Below are 13,402 nucleotides of genomic sequence, written 5' to 3' on the forward strand. Positions count from 1 at the left end.
GGTGGCTGGCTGGGGTGAGGGGCCGGCTGCTTGGGGATAGGCTGGGCATTAATCAGCAGGTGGTGAGCAACTGTATTTTGCATCACTTGTTTCGTACACATTATTAGTAGTAGTACTATTATCATTACTATTATTCTTTTCCTTTCTTTCCTGCTCTAATAAACTGTGTTTATCTCAAAACAAAAGCTTTCATTTCATTATTTTTTTCTTTTTAATACTCTCCCCTATCCTACTGGGGGAAGGTGAATGAACAGCTGAATAGTGCTTTGCCGCCAGCTGGGTTAAACTACTACAGTTCAGAAAGAGTTAATGCACCCTTAATGTTTCCTAGTATAATCATTCTTGAGAAACTAAATCCTTTTTTTTTTTTTTTTTTTTCAAAATTTCCTGGAGTATGAGATGGTTGTTTTATGAAATTGCTAATGATTTATCAAATTTAACTTCCTTGAACTGGGATTTCTTCCCAATACAGCAAGTTACTGCTTCTCAAGTACAACTGCAAACTAGGAAAAAAAATATTCTGTTCAAAAATGACTGTTTACGATGTTGTCTGTTTTCTGGCAGCATTTATGAGTACTTATGGCACTACAAAGACATTAAAAGTCATTCCTTAACCCAATGAGATTATAGACTAAGTAGATTGGAGCATTTATGTAATCCAGTCTACTTCCTTTTCTGAGTTCTCAGGCTGCAAATAAAGACCATACACAGCAGATGCTCCTTGGATGCTCCAGGGAAGCTTCTTCTAGTCCTGGAAGGAAGGATTAAAAGAAATAAACCTTTTAGGACTGGGAAATATGTCTAGAGCATATACCCAGGCCCAACAGGTCAAAATCTCAAAATCAAGCTTGAGTCCATAATGTTTTTGACAATACAAACTTGTTCTTCAATAAAATAACCTTTTGAATCAGGTTAATATAATAATAAATTAAAAAAATAAATTAATTAAATTAAAAGAAATAACTTATTCACACCACCTTCTCAGATTTCCAGTTTGCCAAAGGCTTCAGTTTCTCATGCACTTGCATTCTGGCTAGAACAAAACATTCTAGTTTTTTAACCTCCAACTATGATATTCACTATTGCTGTGAATCTAGCAAAACTATTCCTCCTGTCATTAGCAATCTTTTATCTCTGCAATGAACCTGGAAGAATGGAGGACACTAAATACCAGTTATCTAACTAATAATCAACCTTTGAGACAAACATGCACAATTTTAGATTTATGCACTGTGCTTTTCTACTCCACTCTAAATCTGTAAATAGATAGATAGATTAGATAGATAGATAGATAGATAGATAGATAGATAGGTAGATAGATAGATAGATAGATAGATAGATAGATAGATAGATAGATAGATAGATAGATAAAAAATCAGTAAAAAAAGCAGCTACACAAATTTCCCTAACTTAAATCAAACAAACGTCAGCCCACTCACAGAGCAAATCACCCACTACCTGGGTTGTTCTGTTGTTGCCAAAGAAATGTTGTGATTGTTTGAGAAAGTTTACCCTGAGGCAAAGCAGAGAAAGGATGGGGGGTGTCAGAAGGCTAGGCATGCACTAGAAAAACAGTGAAGCAGAAGCTATTGAAGATTGCAAATAAATTGTTATTGGTGAAGGAAAAATAGAGAACACTGGAGTAACTGGAAGCAGATGAATGGGAGGGGAGTGGAAATGCACAGAGTGGAGAGCAAATAGACAGGTGGAGACAGGATAGTGTTGCAAATAAAAAGACTGAAATGAGAACTAGAAAAATCAAGGACTTGGAAGCGAAAAAGTATACCTTTCTGGATGTGCTGTGCAGGTTGACTTTTGGCCTTCAGACATTTGGTAAACTTTCTGGAATATAACACTTTCCTTAAGGAAGAAAATATTACATATGTCTTGATTTATAAGTTACTTGGTTTGCTAAGTCATAAATCTCAAGTTTAAGATAAAAGTAAGAAGAAGAAAAAAAAGAGGGGCATAACAAAATATTATGACTTAACAAAATATTTACACTATTTGCATTTAAAGAAAAAGACCCAGGTTAATCCTGCCTATGCCTGTGCCGTATGTACTTACATGCATTGCTGGTAGAGATTTTAAAGATCCCTATCTTACTTCAAATGTATTATTTGAAAGTATAAATTTAATAATACTTTTATCCATCAAGATCTTATCAGTAACTAATCACCAAAAATATTTCACACTTCACATCACCTATTTGTTCCATTCACTGAGAGTGTCATATTCTATTTGAAACTCATTTAAAAGCTTGATTTATAATCACATTCTCTGGGAAAGCCTCTACACACAGGCTGCATGACTCCTATTCTCCCCATTACTTCATCACTTGTAAATACCAAACAACAACGACAACAAGTCCTTAAGAGTAAAAAAATAAAATAAAATAAAAAATATAAAAAAATAAATCTCTTTACATTACACACATGAAATGATCCATATATGGTCCCCATTTAAGAGAGACGGATTTCATGCCAATCACAGCACTTCACTGCTCCAGTTATTCATGTTCCCCTTCAAAAAGCACAGCTTTTCTTTGGGAGCCATCCTACTCAAATGGTCCATGAAGTCTTTTGAAAAGACAGTATTTATTCCTTGGGACCACCTTGCAACCTAAATCATTCACTCACACCTTTGAAAGAGTATCATTTTGAGACACTTCTGTACTCAAATGTTGATGCACATTCCCAAGTAGTTATAGAGTAGAATGTGAAAGGATGTTATAGTACCTATAGTACCTTCCACATACAAGGGTAGCCCAAAGTATTTTGCAACAATGCAATAAAAATGCTCTGCATGTTTCCAAGGCAAAAGTAGTTGCCAGTATGTGCTCAGCAAGATACAACCTTTGATTCAGAGCAAATTTATACTAAGAGGAAAAGATGACAACACTAATGTAACAGTTACCTCTTATAAACACCACTAAGATTCCTGTGATCTAGGATTTTGATTTTTTAAAGTAAATATAGCAGGTTTTTTTTCCTATGTGCAGACACAGTACACACATACACAAACATATATATATGTTCATATATAAAATGAACATTACCTCAAGAAACCTGATTTTCCAGACTTGGAATGTTGTTTTTCTGTAAAAAAGAGACTATTAGTCACTGCTTAGCCTTAAACTATCACTCAGGTTTGGTCTCTTCAGATGACTTCAAAATAAATGTAGAAGGGTATATGTATTTTCACGTATTTGCTACAGTCTCTTTGACTATAATTTCTTTACACAGATTTTTTCAGATTTCTACCAGTTCGATCAAGGATTATAGTTAAGAATGGGAAAAGCCACATAGATGACAATGGTGGTGTATGGTTCAGCTACGTTGTGTGTCTCCCACAACTCTGGCTACAGACAAGTTCAATGTTACAGCTCTGACAGTGCCAGAACAATTTCTTGGCAAAACAAAGACTAGCAGAAAATATTTTAAATATTTTTATATTTATATTTATATATTAAATATATATAATAAATATATATATATATTAAATTTATATTTATATATTTATATATTTATATATTTATATATAATATTATACATATTATATATTATAATTATAATATATATTATATAATATACATATTTAATATATAATATTTAATATATAATATATATTATATAACATACAATATATACTACATATTGTATATTATATAAAATATTATATATAATTTATATATAATATATAAATATATAAAAATATAATACATATTTTATTTATATAATATATATTATATACAATATATAAATATATATATTTTTAATATATATATATTTAAATATTTTAAAAATACTGAATACTTCACAAGCTCTTATTATGATTTATATTTGAGGGTTTGGCTATATCTGTCTAAAACATTTCAAAGAATTGATACCTTCCATTTTTATTTGTTTCAGTTACGCACATAGTTTTAAATATGATACCATCTGCTCTCAGAAGCCTGGTTTGAGTTTGATGTCTTACGTTAATGTGCTCCATTACTTGTCTTAGAACGTGCATCTATTTGTTACATAGAAGCTAGGTGAGTTTATTCACTAGAATCAATTCAAACCTCAGGCACTTTAACTTAGTCAGTTTATAAGAGATTTTTTTTCATAAATTTACTGCAAAATGTATAACAATTTTCTCTGACTACTCCAGTAACAGCTACCTCTGTAAAGATATCTCTCTGACATGAACAAAACAATTCCCTAAGAATGATAAAGAGAAGAGACTACAGGAATGACAAAAGACAAAAGCAGAAAGACAGCTACTTTCAGCATCAAAAAAGGCATGAGGTAGTCAGTATTCTGTTCGAAACATAGTAGCTTTGGTCTTTTTTTAATCTTTTCCTCCCTCAAAAATATTCCCATTACTTTTTTACCCTGGTGTGAGCTGGAGAGCAGTGGAAACAAGAAACTAAGAAACTCTGTAAGGAGAACCTTCTCTATTCTTTTAAGGACTCTGTTATTGACTTTTTCCTTGGATATTTTTTCCTATTTTTAAATAAAAATTAAAAATGCCTAAAAAATACCTATTTTTTTTTTCCTATTTAAATAAAATTTAAAAATACTTTTAGCAAAAGGAAAATGGTAGCAAGTTCTTAGCAAAGCAAGCCATTATCTGCACAAAGCAGTGGAAATGTGTAAATAGAAAACTACCACGTGAGTATTTCTAGTTGTAGCAAGAAAATCAGCTTTTGAAGCTCTTTTTCCTTTGATTACAACACTAGTTAATGAAGTAGAATTCCCTATTAACCACAGTATCAGTAGGAAGATACAGGTAGGTCCTTAATGAAGGAACTTAAAAATTGTTTCTGATTATATGTTCATAGGCATTATCAGGCATTAAACACAGCTGAATGTTTCTGTTTCAATGCTAATTTTTAATTTGTACAAATTATACAGAATGCAGAATTACATTTTAATTCTTACAACTTCCATGGCCACAGGAAGAATACATTGCAGGAACAAGGGAGAAAAATACCTAAAGAAGAAAACAAACATGAAAATTAAATTTGGGGTCCTACTATCTTTGTATTAGCTGTGGTTTAACCCAGCAAGCAGCTAAGCACCACACAACCATTTGCTCACTCCTGCTCCACCAGTGGGACAGGTGAGAGAATCAGAGGGAGAAAAAGTGTAAAACTCATGGGTTGAAATAAAGAGCATTTATTAGGACAGAAAATGAATGGAAAATAATAATTATTATGATTACAATAAAAAAAAAAAAAAACACAAAACAAGTGATGAAAAATGCAATTGCTCACCACCCTGATGCCCAGAGAGACCTTGAGAAGCAGCAACCCCCACCCAAACCCCAAACCCACCCCAGCCAACCTACCCTAGTTTTATTTTTTGACATGACACCATACAGCATGGGATATCACTTTGTCCAGTCTGGGTCAACTGCCCTGGCTCTGTCCCCTCACAGCTCTTTGTGCACCTCCAGCTTCCTCACTGGCAGGGCAGAACAAGGAATTGAAAAGTCTTCAGCTTAGTGTAAGCACCATTCAGCAACTGAAACATCAGTGTGTTATTGACATTATCCTCATACAAAATCCAAAACATAGCACCATACCAGATAGAAAATTAGGAAGATAGAAAAAAAGGAAGAAAACTAATTCTATCCCAGCCAAAAACAGGGCAAAGCTATCCTTTATTCCATACAGTCTACATCATGCTCAGGACCCACACTTCCCATTTCATCCCAGTTAATCACAACCTTTCCTGTCTTTTGATATATACACTCATAGGTTTCATTCCCTTAGTTGATGGGCAATCCATCTAGTCTGTTGAGTTCATTTACTATATGACTTTGGGCTCCATCTGTTATAATAGCCCTTCAGGGCAGGAGAGATTGTGCGTGGTGTTGGATTATTGTATGCTGAAGCCACTTCTGGTTTCTTTACCACTGCTTGTCAAGTTGCATCACTGAGGCACTTCGCTTGGTTCCTCCAAAATTAAGTTCTCATTAATCTGTGTGATTCTTTCTGTAATACCATTAATATGGCGTATAGCAACTATAGCAGGGTTGACATATAGCATTAAACTCTACCCAGGCAGCAATATATTGCCACAATACAGCAGCCCAGATGGGTTTAGCCACTGCATGACTAGTTACTCTGCTTCCATTACTGTAACCATTTGCCACCATCCATGAGTTTGTACAGAAACAGAACATTGGTCACTTTTCTTGTTCAGCAACATCCAAAGGAAGCTGGATTGCTTTCTGTACTGCTTCTGCAAATTGGCTCAATTCACCTTCTGCTTTAGTAGTTTCTGCAACTTGTTCTGTAGAACTACATAAGACCTTCCACCTCCAATGCTTTTCCACAATATAATAATATCCGCCACATGATATTATTGTCTCTAGATTGGAGAGACATGGATTTGCTGGATGGACCAATTGATGGGTAGGGAATTGGCTGATTGTAACACTCAAAGAGCTGTCATCAATGTCTCAGTGTCCAGGTGGAGATCAGTAACAAACGGTGTTCCTCAGGGGTCAGTATTGGGACCACAGCTGTATAACATCTTTGTTGGTGACATGGACAGTGGCATTGAGTGCAACCTCAGCAAGTTTGCTTACAACACCAAGCTGTGTGGTGCGGTCAACACACTGGAGGGAAGGGATGCCATCCAGAGGGACCCTGGCAGGCTTGAGAGGTGGGTCTCATGAGGTTCAACAAGGCCAAGTGCAAGACCCTGCACCTGGGCTAGATCAATGCCAAGCACAAATACAGGCTGGGTACAGAATGGATTGAGAGCAGCCCTGTAGTCAGGGACCTGGGGGTGTTGGTTGATGAGAAGCTCAACATGAACTGTCAATGTGCACTTGCAGTCCAGAAAGCCAGCCACATTCTGGGCTGCAACAAAAGAAGCATGGCCAACGGGGTGATGGATGTGATTGTCCTGCTCTGCTCTTGTGAGACCCCACCTCAAGTACTACATTCTACCCAGGAGGATGCCTAGGATGAGGAAATCAACTCCACACCTCAGGACTGTCTCCACCAAGAAAGAAAGGGTGATTGATGTAGGCGACTCTTCTCAGGGGAACAGAGGGCCCTATGTGTCTGCCTGACCCTACCCGTAGGGAAGTCTACTGCGTCCCTGGGGCCAGGGTCATGGATTTTGCCAGAAAGCTTCCCAACCTAGTTCGCCCCTTTGACTATCATTCTCTTTTGATAGTCCAGGCGGGCAGTGATGACATTGAAAAGAGAAGCCTGAAGGCTATCAAACGGGACTTTAGGGGACTGGGACAGTTAGTGGATGGAGTGGAAGTACAGGTGGTGTTTTCATCTATCCCTATGGTGGCAGGGAGGGGTACAGAGAGGACATGGAAAGCCCACCTGATTAACATGTAGCTCAGAGGCTGTTGCCAACACAGAAATTTTGTTTTTTTTTGACAGTGGGGTGCTTTACTTAGCACACACCCTGATGGCTACAGATGGGTCCCTATCTCTAAGGGGAAAATGGATCCTAGCCCAGGAGCTGGCGGGGCTCATTGAGAGGGCTTTAAACTAGGTAAGAAGGGGGACGGGACTGAAATAAGGCTTGTTGGAGCTGTGCCAGGGGAAACAATGGCAAGGCTGGGGGAGAAAGCAATGGCCCAACTGAAGTACATCTACACTAATGCACGCAGCATGGGTAACAAACAGGAGGAGCTGGAAGCCATCATGCAGCAGGCAGGCTATGACTTGGTTGCCATCATTGAAACATGGTGGGACCACTCTCATGACTGGAGTGCTGCAATGACTGGCTATAGGCCAGAAGGGATAGGCAGCATGGAAGGGGTGGTGGTGTGGCTTTCTATAATAGAGAGTGTTTTGATGTTGTGGAACTTGAGGCTGGGAATAATAACATTGAATCCCTATGGGTTAGGATCGGCGGGAAGGCCAACAAGGCAAGCATCCCGGTGGGGGTCTGTTATAGACCACCGAACCAGGATGAGGAGACGGATGAGGAGTTCTACAGGCAGCTGACAAAAGTTGCAAAATCATCAGCACTTGTTCTTGTGGGGGACTTCAACTTCCTTGACATATCCTGGAAGCACAACACAGCCCAGAGAAAGCAGTCTAGGAGGTTTCTGGAGAACGTGGAAGAGAGCACCACCTGACACAGCTGGTTAGTGAACCTACCAGGGGAGGTGTGCCACTAGACCTTCTCTTCACAGAGAAGGACTGGTGGGAGATGTGGTGGTTGGAAGCTGTCTTGGGCAGAGTGACCATGAAATAATAGAGTTCTCTATTCTTGGTGAAGTCAGGAAGGGGACCAGTAAAACTGCTGTATTGGACTTCTGGAGGGCTGACTTTGAGCTGTTCAGGATGCTGGTTGGCAGAGTCCCTTGGGAGGCAGTTCTGAAGGGCAGAGGAGTCCTGGAAGGCTGGGCGCTCTTCAAGAGCAGATGAAGGAAAGGCTGTGGATGTGGTCTACCTTGATTTCAGCAAGGCTTTTGACACTGTTTCCCACAAAATTCTACTCAAGAAATTGGTTGCTAATGGTTTGGACTGGCATATGCTTCATTGGGCTAAAAACTGGCTGGATAGCCAGGCCCAAAGAGTTGTGGTGAATGGAGTCAAATCCAGTTGGAGGCCGGTCACTAGTGGAGTCCCCCAGGACTTGGTACTGGGGCCAGTCCTCTTTAATATCTTTATCGATGATCTGGATGAGGGCATCGAGTGCACCCTCAGTAAGTTTGCAGATGACACCAAGTTAGATGTGCGTGTAGATCTGCTCAAGGGTAGGAAGGCTCTGCAGGAGGATCTGGATAGGCTGGACCGAGGGGCTGAGGCCAACTGTATGAAGTTCAACAAGGCCAAGTGCCGGGTCCTGCACCTGGGGCACAACAACCCCAAGCAGAGCTACAGACTGGGAGATGAGTGGTTAGAAAGCTGCCTGGCAGAGAAGGACCTGGGAGTGATGGTTGATAGTCAACTTAATATGAGCCAGCAGTGTATTCAGGTGGCCAAGAAGGCCAACAGCATCCTGGCTTGTATAAAAAGCAGTATGGCCAGCAGGTCTAGGGAAGTGATTATCGCCCTCTACTCAGCTCTGGTGAGGCCACACCTTGAGTACTGTGTTCAGTTTTGGGCCCCTCACTACAAGAGGGGCATCAAGGTTTGAGTCCGGAGAAGGGCAATGAAGCTGGTGAGGGACCTGGAGAACAAGTCTTATGAGGAGCGGCTGAGGGAGCTGGGTTTGTTCAGCCTGGAGAAAAGGAGGCTCAGGGATGACCTTATCACTCTCTACAGGTACCTTAAAGGAGACTGTAGTGAGGTGGGGGTTGGTCTATTCTCCCCTGTGCCTGGTGACAGGACGAGTGGGAATGGGCTAAAGTTGTGCCAGAGGTGTTTTAGGTTGGATATTAGGAAGAACTTCTTTACTGAAAGGGTTGTTAGGCATTGGAATGGGCTGCCCAGGGAAGTCGTGGAGTCACCATCCCTGGCAGGGCAACATGAGGAAATGTTGACACTGACACACACCCCACCACCACCACTTTCTTCCAGAACTCATTGCTGGATGGAGAGAAGCAGGCATTCATACTTTAGGTTCAGATTCAACCACTACGAAACCTGTGTTTGAACTTTGAAGTACAGGACTTGCTTTCACACTATACTCACTGTCCCTAGCCACATTTTTTTCTGTTGCTCTTAGTCCAGTTACATTGGAGGTTCATGGGCATGAGAACATAATGCCTTTGTGGACTTCAGAGCAGGTACTAAAGCCAGTTCCAACACATATAAAAATCATTGAGAAGTAAGGCAGAAGGTCAAAGTTTGGCTTCAGGCCAAAAAAAAATACAGCCAATGTTACTCTAAAGTCACCTCACCAAGGAGGTCAAGCTGTTAAAAGTTTGCAAGTACAGAAGTACAGATGGCAGCAGTATTCAGGAAAGCAGCGTCTGTTCTGAAACCTAGGAACATACACCAAAGTAGTTCTGCCAGTAAATCTGAGGACTAACTTAAAAATCTACAATATTTCTTTCAGCTTGTTCTCAGCTACCTTTTACTTTAAAAGAAGCATATTTATTGAGTATTGTACTTATTAAGAATATATTTATAAGAACAGAGCAGACAATAATATCCTTTTAAGTTCAAATTGTATCAATATTTAAGGTTGTTAATTTTATCTGAAGGAGCTTTAAATTTGGATTTGGGGGTGTTTTTTCTTTGATGTATGGACTCCTAAGCATTTTCGATTCGAGGTCTAGAGCCCTATATAGTATATGTGCAATAGACTTGTTGTTTGGTTTTGTTACCTTCTTTTCTTTCTTACCACAGTAATATCACATACTAGTGATGTGGAGACTAAGTGGTTAAAATATTCCTCTAAAGATACAGCTATGTAATTGCAAGCCTTGTTTGCTGCTCACAGTTATGGACATCTCTCAACAGAGATGCAAGCTGATGACTACTTATTGAGGCTAAGTATCCACGACTTAGTATCGCTCTTACATGCTCTTGGCTGCAGAAATTGGTGAATCTTAACCACAGAAAGCTGACAAGTGCTATGTCAGACTGCAGCCCATAAGCAGTGGCAAAAAAAAATACAGTTCAGAAAAGTAGTTATTGAAACATATTTTATTGTACAGTAATTTGCGATATAGGGAAAGTAGTTTTTTTTAAGCATATGCATATACAAAATTACAGTGGATGCAGTGATCACTCATTTGGAGGAGGAACAAACTTCATGAACACCACAGTTCTAATCGTAAACAGTAAAAATTGAAGTTTCAGAAGTTTTCACAATTTAGAGCTTTATAAAAATTAGATACATGCCATTGGCAATGAGTTTCTTCTTCATACTAGTATGAAAATACATTGCTATTTAAAATACTTTATATTTATTGGGAAACTTCCACAGCTTGGGTTTATTGGTTACTCAGCCACACTAGTGACTAATTTCACATAAACTCAACTATCAATAGCTATAACTCAAAGGGCAGAAATTACAGGAAAAAGACTTCATTTTACAAATTATGTAATGCATTTGTACCTACATTTCACACATCTGGGACAAATTTTATTTAACCCTAAGGAGGATTTTCTTACAAAACAAGGTATGTGGAAAAAAAAAATAATAATAATGATGATGAATAATGATGCTACCAGTCCTGCAGACATCCATAAGGATTAGGATTACTTATAGTAATGCAGTGGGAGAGAAATACTAGAACCTCTAGTGCTGTAAAAAGTTTCTCCAGTCCATAAGTAGCCTGTACAGGGTAAGAGGGATAGCATCACATGCTATATCAAAGCTGGCACAGGCAGTGGGAAAAGGCATTTGAACTGCAGATGAGTTATTGGATCTATTTTTTAATTATTTATTACAGTCAGAAACATTTTGGTAGTAAGTTTCTTCCTAAAGTGTCTTGATGATATGAATAAATATCTCACTTCTGTTTATGAATCAGGGATCTTTTACTGAAATTTGTTTCTCTAAAATGTTACATAACATTGTTGAACAACAGTAGGTTGTGTAAAATAGAAAACATTCATACAAATTAACAGATTGCCTGCACTGGCACAGAAGCTGTTAGCTTAACTGGGGATCTGCATGCGTACACATCTACATGATGCTCCTTGAAGCAGTGGGCTATAGATATTTTCCTTGAAATACAATTTAGCAGGCATACAGATGTAAAACAGCAATTTATTTTTCCTAAAATAATAGAGGATTCTGTACTCTGTACAAAAAAAATAGCTACATTGAAAAACATGTAATCCATGTTAGGCCACAACTGTACTTCTAAGAACAATTAACCAAATCTGCAGCATGTCTTATTAAGCCACTAATGTATGCTGAACAGGCACAAAGTGGTTAGAAGAATAGTGATTTATCAGAACATTTTCAGGGTGTCTAAGAAAAATTATTGCCTCAGATATGTGCACTATGCCACAATTAGGGTCAAACACAATACAGGACAAAATAATACTTTCCATGTCAACTGAATAAAAATAATATATTTACAGATCATGAGGAGAAACATAAAAATGTCTTTCCTTTTTGAATAAATATATGTATTAAGGGAACACATCCACTAACTAAAAAAATAGCTTTGTATGATTTAATGAATAGCTCTTACACACTAAACAAAACCATAAAAACATTTAAAGTACAATAGTGCAACCATGTCAGAGCATAAAGCTGAGGTTTTTCACTTTACAATTCAGGTAGAAGGCAAGGTAACTTTTCAAAGCAAAACAATGGAAAGCGTCAAATATTCATTATTTCCATTTACAAACACATGGTTTTGTTTTCATATTTAAATATTTTTTTCAAATTTCTCTTGCTTTAACACAAATTCTACCTGGTGTTATGTGAATATTTAGACTTGGTGGAGCTGATTTCTAAAACCAGTTCCAACAGAGCTATAGTTATATCCCCATTCAGTAGCACTTTTTCTAGTAATTCATACATTGATCATAAAACTAGTCCAAGGTAAAACTTTGTTAACAGTTTCCAACCCTGAATCTTACTTAAAAAAACAAAAAAACCAAACAAACAAAAAAAAAAACACTGTTGCTTTACTTGACACACATAAAAATTACATAGCTTAAAAAAAGTGATTTGGTTTGCATAGTTTAGTCAAATATCACTGGAGAGATTTTGCTCATTAAAATAAATGGAAAAAGGTACCTAAAATGCCCAGGGCCCAATCTGGCAGAGGAAAAGAAAAAATAGGTCCCTGAATTCATGTCCTTCAGCCAGGCTTCTCTCTACAGGAATAGATATTCACATAGCACTCTGTAAGTAAAGCACCTCAGATGTGAAATGAATTACTGCACATGCACACATGTGGCAAACTAAGGATCTGGAAGCCACTTTTGAAAGGGGTACTCCACATTGTTACCATACTTGTGAAGAGAAGATAAAGGATAATCTAATAGACTACAGCTACTAAAATTAAATGATTTAATCACCTATTGAAAGGAGAGTTACAAAGGCCACAGCCAAACTGTTCTTGGTAGCAGCAGATGGTAAAAACCACAGCTAACCTAATCTACAACTGGCAATAGTCCATCTCTGCTTAAGTGCTTGGGAGGTTGGGAAAAAACACATCCTGAAATCTTTCTTGCAAACAAACTTATGTAATTTTCTGTACCCAAGCAAAATGTTTTGCTGATGTGGGCTTGTCAAGAAGGTTTACACAAATGTATTTCACCTTATTTATAGCAGGCCAAGACCACAGACTTGGTCACTGTGATTCACCCAATAGACCATAGAACACCAAGCTCCAGTCTCAGTTCTGCGAGTTAAATGAAGATAGTAACACTGAAGAAGCAGTATTTTGGAATGCCAGTAACAAGCTTACAATCATGACCTTTTCTTCTTGAGAAAATGCAAACTCCACCATGTTGTAAGCATAAGCTCACTTCAGAAATCATGCATAGATCATCTCTACC

The sequence above is a fragment of the Anas acuta genome, chromosome Z (genome assembly GCF_963932015.1).
Source record: "Anas acuta chromosome Z, bAnaAcu1.1, whole genome shotgun sequence".
NCBI lineage: Eukaryota > Metazoa > Chordata > Aves > Anseriformes > Anatidae > Anas > Anas acuta.